Genomic DNA, 10,209 nt, shown 5'->3' on the forward strand with positions numbered 1-10,209 from the left:
AGCAGTGAAGTCATCTGGTCCTGGGCTTTCCTTTGTTGGGAGGGTCTTTATTATTGATTAAATTTCCATCTTGGTTATTGGTCTGTTTTGGTTTTCTGTCTTTATGACTCATTTTGATGGATAATATGTGTCTAGGAATCTATCCATTTCTTCTAGGTTCCCCAATTTGTTGGCATTCAGCACTTTGTAATAATTCCTGATGATTCTTTTTATTTTCCATGGTATCTGTTGTTACATTTCCTTTTTCATCTCTGGTTTTATTGATTTTGGTCTTCTCTCTCTGTTTTTGTTAGTTGGGTCAATGGTGTGTCCATTTTGTTTATTTTTTTTTCAAAAAATCAGCTCTCATTTCATTAATCTTTTGTATTGTTTTTTGGTTTCAAGTTTGTTTACTTCATCTCTAATTTTAATTATTTCTTTCTTCTGCCAATTTGAGGATTTTTTGGGTGTTTTTCTAGCTCCCTGAGATGCATTTTAGCTCATTTATTTGGTGACTTTCCAGTTTTTTGATGTAGGCACTAATTGCTATAAAATTCCCTCTTAACACTGCTTTAAAAGAAAAAAAAAACACTGCTTTCACTTTATTCCATAAGTTTTGATATGATGTATTATCATCTTTATTTGTTCCCAGAAATTTTTTAATTCTCTTTTGATTTACTCTATGACTCACTGTTCATTCAGGAGCATGTTGTTCAGTTGCATCTTTTTGCACATGATCTAGAGATTCTTGAGTTGTTGATTTCCATTTTAATTCCATTGTGGTCACAGAAGATGCATGATATGATTTCAAGGTCTATCATAGAGAAAGTTCCATGCACTGATGACAAGAAAGTTTATTCTGCCACTGTGGGGTGAAAAGTTCTATAGATATAGTTAGGGGCTGGCGTCATGGCTCAACAGGCTAATCCTCCACCTGCAGCACCAGCACACAGATTCTAGTCCCGGTCAGGGTGCCAGATTCTGTCCCATTTGCTCCTCTTCCAGTCCAACTCTATGCTGTGGCCCGGGAGTGCAGTGGAGGATGGCCCAAGTCCTTGGACCCTGCACCTGCATGGGAGACCAGGAGAAAAGCACCTGGGTCCTGGCTTTGGATCAGCACGGTGGACCGGTCACAGCGCACTGGCTGCAGCGGCCACTTAGGGGGTGAACCAACAGAAAAGGAAGACCTTTCTCTCTGTCTCTCTCTCTCACTGTCCACTCTGCCTGTCAAAGAAAAATAGATATAGTTAGGTCCATTTGATCCATAGTGTCAATTAGCTCTGTTGTTTCTTTGTTGATTTTCTGTCTAGTTTATTTGTCCATGGATGAAAGTGGGGTGTTGAAATCCCATTACTATTGCATCAGAATCTATGTCTCCCTTTAGTTCCATTAACACTTGTAAATAGCCAGACGCCCTGTAAATCAGTATGTATACATTTATTATAGTAACATCTTCCAGCTGAATTGATGCTTTAATCATTACATAGTGCCCTTTTTTGTCTTAACAGTATTTGTGTTAAAGCCTATTTTGTCTGACATTAGGATGGCTACATGTGCCCTTTTTTTCCATTAGTATGGAATATTTTTTTCCATCCTGTCACTTTCAGTTGACATGTATTTTTGTTAATTAGATGTGTTTCTTATAGGCAGCAAATAGAGGGTTTTTTTTAATCCATTAGTCCAGTCTGTATCTTTTAACTGGAGAGTTGAGGCCATTTACATTCAAGGTGACTATTGATATGTAATGACTTGGCCCTATTATTTTTCCATAAATATTTCTATTGTTTACTTTGGATTTATTTTGTACTTTTACTGGGGGATTTTCTGCCTTCATAATCTTTCATAGTGATGACTATGTTTCTGTGTTTCTTTGTGTAGCACATCCTTAAGCATCTTTTGTAAGGCTGGACAAGGGTGACAAATTCTTTCAATTTCTGTTTATTATGGAAGGCCTTCATTTCACCTTTATTCATAAATGAGAGCTTTGCAGGAAACAAAGTTGATGGTTTTTTCCTCTTAAGATTTGGACTAATCTTGCCATTGTTTTCTAGCCTAAAGGGTTTCTGATAAGAAGTCAGATGTGAGTCTAATGGAGATCCTCTGAAAGTAATCTTCATTATTCTCATGCACATTTTAGAATCTTTTCTTTATGTTTTCTGTTGAGAGCTTGACTACAATGTGTTGTGGTGAAGGTCTTTTTTGATCATGTCTGTTAGGAGTTATATGTGCTTCCTGTACTTGGACATCCCTTTCTTTCTCCAAATTGTGGATGTTTTCTGTAATCATTTCACTAAATAGATCTTCTAGTCCATTCTCTCTTTCCACACCTTCAGGAACTCCTAAGACCTGTATGTTGGGTCATTTTACTTTATCCCACAAATCTCCAACACTGTTTCCAAGATTTCTAATTATTTATTCTTCCTCTTCATCCTCTTCTTCCTCTTCTTTCACTTCTTCCTCTCCTCCTTCTCCTTTGTCTCGCTGAAAGATTCCCAAAGATTTACCTTCTAGCTCCAATATTCTTTCTTCTGCCTCACCAATTCTGCTGTTAAAGCTTTCCATCACATTCTATTTGATCTATTAAATTCTTCACTTCCAATATTTCATTTTTTATTTCTCTTTAAAATCTCAATAATAGGAAAAATTTCCATTCATGTCATGTATGATTTTCTTCAGTTTATGGATTTGCTTCCACTTGCTTTTGAGTAATCCTATGACTAATTATTTGAATTCTATTTCAGCAATTCATTAATCTCTTCATTTTCACATTCTAATATTGAAATGTTGCTGTGTCCCTTCAGGGGATAAGGACTCATCATATTTTCCTTACTCTTGTTTGTTGAATTTCTGTGCTTATTTTTAGGCATTTGTGGAGTTAATTGTTTTTTTCTCTTGATGGCTTTTTTCTTCAAGCTGTGCCTCTGTGGCTTAGTGGAATGTTTGCACTTTCAGTGAATACCAAAAGGTGTATGGTGGGTATGACCAGGTATCTCTGGTCAGTGCTCCAGGTGGGGCGAGCTTCCAGCATAACATCCAAGTTGAGCATCGTAGATATCTTCTTGTTAACAGAAGGAGGGGAATGATCACCACTTTTGGTGTGATCCCCCCTCACCTCCTCTCCTTCAAGCTGAGCAATGCTCGGGTGTTAGCCCTCAGTGTGTTCAACACTCATCCACACTGCCATATGAACCACACAAATGATCTGCACCATCCTCAGTGTGAGCGTGGTTCCTGCTCCAATAACCCACCCCAGGCAACAAAGGAGCTCCAAGCAGCTGGACCTGCACCCTGTGATTGCCCAAAAATCCAACTATATCCTGTACCCTCTCATGTAACCACAGAGTTCCCAAGTCTTCAGCATACAAGGTTCCCACAGTCACTGGTGCTGAGGTTTCACTTTGCCCTGCCAGCCTGTCCAGTCAACAAAGAGGCAGATGTTCTCCGATTCAGCTCTGCCTAGGTGTCTTGATCCTGGGAGGCTGGGGGCGCCTTACAGCCCTACATGGGTGCCCAGCCACATCCCAGCCATATCCCAAAATCAGTGGGGACTGCAGATTTTTCCCTACGCTGGAATGTCTGGACCACACACATACGAAAGAGCCACTGGCAGAATGTTACTCTCTCCCCACCATTGCCACCAGTACTGCCGATGCTCACAAAGGCTTTTGCAGCTCCTGCCCAAACTCAAAATGGCACCCACCTTTCTTAGCCAGCAGTGAGTGCCGTTGTAGAAAAGTTGGGGTGAGATAAACCTGCTCCCTCTACTTCCACTAGGTCTCTGCACAACTGCTAGCAGAGGCTAGCCCCCAGGACAACAGTCCAAACTCACGCCACCCTCTCCCTCTGGCTGTATCACCACGGGTTGCTGCAGTCTGGTGTCACCTCTGACTCTAAGATGCCACCTGCTCCAGGTTTTGGCTGCTGCAGTCATGTGTTTTATCCATGTTGGTGCTGCACATCCATACTCTCCACACAGGTCCAAGATGTTCCTCTTCCTCTTGCAGGATCTGCAGTGTGGTTTTCTCTCCAATTCTCCCCTGAGAGTGCACTCCTACACTTTCTCTTTCTTTCTTCCTTTTCTTTTTTTTCCTGTTTATCCCTAGCCTAGCACAGTATGTTGTTCCCTAATCCACTATCTTGGAATCCATGCCAGAATATGAGATATTTACTGTTAACCTGAGCATGGTGGGAACCAAGAACAGCTGACTGTTTTTTCCACAGCCCATGAACCAGAGTGAATGGTAGAACCAGACTTAAGTATATGTTACAAAATAGTAAAGTTTGGACAGAACACTCACCAGAGATTTCCAGATAACCAACACTTCATTTTTGGGTAATATCTACAATACCAAAAACCCATGTTTTCCTCTCTGGAAATTTGACCCAGGAGCAGAAGCAGGAACAAATGTGTTCAACTGATATGATTTGTATGGCTAAATTATTTTCCCTGTATGTCTTTCATTTGATTGTAAACTCTGTGAAGACAGACATAGTGTTTTTCTTCTTCACTGCTATAAAGCCAGAACTTAGTCAAGTGTTCAGAACATGGTCAGATCTAGTCAACACTTGACAGTGAACACCAGTTCAAGGAAACAGGTACAGCTTCAGGATGAAGAGATTCAGGTCCCTGACAAGTCTGGTAGAGCTGATGTAGCAGCTGAGAACATTTCCATAAATGAATTTCTAGCCCAAAAGATAACTCAGTCACCACTGCCCCTTATGGTCTGAATAAAGATGACATAAATATTAACCAAGAGGGACATGGAATCCTTTCTTCATAACTCATTCTGTCTCCAGAGTGTTACATGGCCAGATGTAGAACCTTTGAAGATAAAAGTACGATATAAATATAATACATAAATATAAATTGCTTTATATTAAATTTAAAGGATAGGAGGGTTGCTGCAATTTCAGAACAATGATAAAATTACAGTAATTTTATGATGACAGAAGTTACTTTGGAGAAAATACTACTAGGACCGATAAAAATTAAACTTCTATTCTGTTAAAAGCACAATTTTTTAAAAATGTATTTTATTTATTGAAAGGCAGAGTTAGAGAGAGAAAGAGAGAGAGAGAGAGAGAGAGAGAGAAGGACAGAAAGGGATCTTCCATCCTCTGTTTCACTCTCCAAATGGCTGCAATGGCTGAGGCTGGGCCAGGCTGAAGCCAGGAGCCAGGAACTCCCTGAGTGACAGGGGCCCAAACACTTGGATCATCTCTCATTTGCTTTCCCAGGTGCATTATTAGGGAGCAGGATCAGAAGCAGAGCAGCTGGTACTGATATACAGTTCATATGGGATGTTGGTGTCACAGGCAGCGGCTTAACCCACTGCACCGTGATGATGGCCCCAGAAGCACAACTTTTGAAACCCTTAAGCAAACACTTAGCTATTAACATACACATTGCCTAAGGGAATGCACTGTGAGTTAAAGGGCCTTCCCTTAAGAAAATACAAGTTTCAGTCAAAAAAAAGAAAAAAAGAAAATACAAGTTTCACATTGAACTTGAAAATCAGAGCTTTTTTATTTATTTTTTAATCAGTATCCTCTTTGGTGTAAATACCCAGCCCTGATTTAGAGAAATGAGAGCAAAATATATTTGTCCAAAGGCTGGACTGGTCTCTGCATCACCAGTCTGGGTACTCTGCTTCAAAGTTGCCTTTTCTGAATGCTCACTTGTGGATGAAATGTGCCATGTTGCAGCGATAATGAAAAGTGCTGGGGCCAGAGCTGGGGCGTAGCAGGTAAAGCTACCACCTGCAGTGCCAGCATCCCATATGGGTGCTCTTTCAAGTCTCGGCTGCTCCACTTCCCATCCAGCTCTCTGCTATGGCCTGGGAAAGCAGTAGAAGATGGCCCATGTCCTTGGGCCCCTGCACCTGTTTGGGAGATTTGAAAGAAGCTCCTGACTCCTGGCTTCAGATCAGCATAGCTCCAGCTGTTACAGCCAATTGAGGAGTGAACCAGTGGATGGAAGACTTTTCTCTTTCTGCCTCTCTTTCTCTCTATGTAACTCTGATTTTAAAATAAATAAATAAATCTTTTTTTAAAAAAAGAAAAGTGCTGCAAAGCATTCAGCTGATTCTTCAGCTTGGAAGTGATTAAGTGAGCTGAAACTAATTTAGGGCTCCATTTTTACATTTTTGGCAGTTGAGCAAATATGCAGATTCACACTAAACAGATGTGCCTGCCCGTTACCCCAGCAGCAGTTCCAGAGCTGAGGTTCACTGAGCGGTGCTCCAATTAGGGAGAACATCATAGCAAGTGTACAATTATTCTGGAACCTGTTGAGCTTTCATCTGGTATCAATTTCATTTCAGTTAAGCCCAATTCAGGCTGAACTTGCAGTGAACCTTTTTATTTCAAATGGAGTTCTTAGATTGGCACAACTCTTGTGTCTGACAGGTGCTTTGAGGTTGTCAGGAAATTGCCTTTGAAATGATCACAATTTGTTTTCAAATGGTCTCTCTGATTGATTATAATGCTTTATTGGCACTGCAATCATAATTATTTACAGTACTTTCTAATACTACCATAACAATTTGCTTCCCTTGAAAAATATGGTAGAGAGCCTGATAGATACCTTATGTTATCATTCAGGTCATTCAGTTACTCAGTCACAATGCACTAGGCACTGTCCTGGGGTACAACAGTGCTAAGACATGGTTCCTGTTGTGTAATGTATAACAGGAGAACTATGGTGGTGAAGTCATTTTCAGAGCAGTTTGGGTGAATACTAGAGAAGAAAAATGAAAGATGTTACGGAAGCTCTGAAGATTCAGCACTGATGGCTCCCAGGGGTGTCCACAAAAGATTACTGGAAGAGGGAATTTTTGAGATGAGTCTTGAAGGGCAAATGAAGCTTTTCAGTGAAGAAGGGAATGGCAAGAAATGGGGCCTTCAAGAGAAAGCAGAACATGCAAGGATGTAGAGGGTAGGACAAACATGTTTTAGAAAATGATGAGAGTTTAATATGGCAAATACTAGATTTTTTAAAAAAAATATAGGACTATAGCAGAAGTTCCCAAACCTGTTGGTTTATTGTAGCCTTAGTGTGTCAGTAATTTTCTCATGGCACCCCTAGCTCAAAATAAATCACTGTAACTTCCATTTATAAGTAGTTATGTTCAAATAACATTGAAGTCGCAGCAAAGACAAGAGAAAAAATATTAACTATTTAGTAACCACTACTACTTACTTGGACGATGAGTTTCAGCTGGGCACTGCACAGCTCTTCAAGCCTTTTCATCAGAATGGACCCGGTTCTCACTTGCTGTTCCTCTATGACTTTTGTAAGCACTTGTAATTCATCAGAGCTACTACAAAAATCCCACCTTCACAAAGATATCACTTCAACAGAATTTATCACTACCTAATGTAGAAATCATAATCCAGCTGTCAGTAGAAGTACCTAGTTTTGAATATTCCAAATTCATAAGTTTAAAAAATGCTGCTGTACTCCAGTGGTTGTTATGCGGTACCCAAAGGTACCTGGCACTCATTTTGGGGACCACCAAGCTAATGAATAGGTTGATGCCAGGCTTTAAAACCCTTCATAAAACAGAAGACATTCCTGAAATAGAACTGTGGGATTGCCATGACAGTAAAGACATAATCAACCAACAACAACTTTTTTTTTTTTTTTGATAGGCAGAGTTAGACAGTGAGAGAGAGAAAGAGACAGAGAGAGAGGTCTTCCATCTGCTGGTTCACTCTCAAAATGACCGTTACGGCGGGCACGCTGTGCCAATCCCAGGCCAGGAGCCAGGTGTTTCTCCTGGTCTCCCATGCGGGTGCAGAACCCAAGGACTCGGGCCATCCTCCACTGCCTTCTTGGGCCACAGCAGAGAGCTGGACTGGAAGAGGAGCAACCGGTACAGAACTGGTACCCCAACCGGGACTAGAACCCAGGTTGCTGGCACCACAGGCAGAGGATTAGCCTAGTGAGCCACAGCGCCGGCCCAACAACAACTTTTAACTAAATGTCTAAAGATAGTTTAAAAATATGTAGATGAGACAGGCAAATAAATAGTTTTTCCCAGTTAACAGTACACAATAATAATAATCCCTAGTACATAATAAAGTAAATAAAGATCCTTTTATTTCTTACTGCCAAAGTACAATGGCTTCTGCACAAGCCAGACAAATTTAAAGTCTAGTATAAATGAATTGTCACTGGCCTATTGATATGCTTCAACTAAGATGGGCTCTCAGTGATATGCATTTTAAAATAGAAAACTTGGCTGGCGCCATGGCTCACTAGGCTAATCCTCTGCCTGCGGCGCCGGCAACCTGAGATCTAGTCCCGGTTGGGGCGCCGGTTCTGTCCCGGTTGCTCCTCTTCCAGTCCAGCTTTCTGCTGTGGCCCAGGAAGGCAGTGGAGGATGGCCCGAGTCCTTGGGCCCTGCACCCACATGGGAGATCAGGAGGAAGCACCTGGCTCCTGGCTTCGGATCGGCGCAGTGTGCTGGCCACAACACACCAGCCATAGCGGCCATTTGGGGGGGTGAACCAACAGAAAAAGGAAGACCTTTCTCTCTGTCTCCCTCTCTCTCTCTCTCTCTCTCTCTCACTGTCTAATTCTGCCTGCCAAAAAGAAAAAAAAAATTAGAAAACTTGAGCTGGGCAATAGGCCTAGCAGTTAAGATGCCTGAGTTTCACATCAGAATACCAAGGTTTGAATCCCGGCTCAGGCTCCTGACTCCAGCTTCCTGCTAACACAGACTCTGGGAAGTAGCAGTGATGGCTCAATTAATTAGGTTCCTTCCACTCACATGGAAACCTGGGTTGAATTCCCAACTCCTGTTTGTAGTCTGGCCAAACTCCAGGTACTGTGGGATTTGAGGAGTGAAACAATGGCTTGGAGCATCGATTTTCTCTCTCCCTCTCTCTCTCTTCCTCTCCCTCTTTCAAATTAAGTAATTTTAAAAAGTGCTATTTTAAGAAAAAGGAAAGAAAATTTGCCTAAAAATGTTCCTGGAAGCATTATTCTTTTTTTTTATTTGAAAAGCAGAGTTGAAAAGAGAGAAGGAGAAACAGAGAGTAAGAGAGAGATCTTCCATCTGCTGGTTCATTCCCCAAATGGGTGCAACAGCCAGGGCTGAACCAGACTGAAGCCAGGAACCAGGAGCTTCATCTGGGTCTCCCATGAGGGTACAGGGATCCAAGGACTTAAACCATCTTCCACTGCCTTCCCAGGTACTTCAGCAGAAAGCTGGATTGGAAGTGGAGCAACTGGGATTTGAACTACTGCCCAAATGGGATGCCAAGATTCTTAATCTTCTGTCTCTCTGCTTCTCTAAATATAGATAAGCAGAACACAAAACTAGCTTATCTTTTGATTGTATTTTCCACAAGCTTTTTGAAGCATTTTCTTGAAAATAAAACTTGTTTTCTTTTTCCATTTGCACTTAGTGAGAATCTATGTCTCACTAAGAAGCATCATTCTTAACGGTCAAAAATTGGAAACAACACAAATGCCCAATTATGTGATGAAAGGTACACAAACTTCAGTAGGTACATATAATAAAATACTATTCTGTCATGAAGAGAAATTAAGTGCTAATAGAAACTACAACATCAAAAAAAAAAAAAACTCAAAAACATGCTGAGTGAAAGTAGCCAAACACAAAACATCACATATTCATCCAATTTGTATGGAAATTCCAGAATAACTGAATCCAGATAAATATAAATTTCTCAAGAGGAGGGAGAGATGTGAAGTAACAATGGACACAGTCTCTTTCTGGAGAGATGAAAATATCCTGTGATTAGACAAGTGACAATCATTGTAGAATTTTGAAAATATTTAAGAGCCACTAAAGTGTAGTTTTAAAAAGAATATGGTTTGTGATATGAGAATTCTATCTCAAGGAGAAATAAAACAGGGATGACATCAGCTGCCCAAACACTCACTGTCCACTCCAGCCCCTCAATGTCAAAGATTCTCTGCTGCCTAGATGTGATGATGTTAACTATAGTTCTTGGGGGTGACCACTGCTGGCCTTGGAAGAGGAGACCCCTATAGGGTCTCCTAGTGAGTGTCATGAGCATCCTTGAAAGCTTCAAAGACAACTGAATCTTCAAACTGTGTTTCCACAATGGCACCCGCCCAGCCCATGTACTGTCATCATACTCCTGCAGATTTCCTGGGTCCCCTCTGCAGTGTGGATGTGATCCCCTCACTGGAACACCAAGAAGTGAAGGGAAGCCCCAACATAACTGACA

This window comes from Oryctolagus cuniculus, chromosome 6 (assembly GCF_964237555.1).
Source record: "Oryctolagus cuniculus chromosome 6, mOryCun1.1, whole genome shotgun sequence".
NCBI classification, from domain to species: Eukaryota; Metazoa; Chordata; class Mammalia; order Lagomorpha; family Leporidae; genus Oryctolagus; species Oryctolagus cuniculus.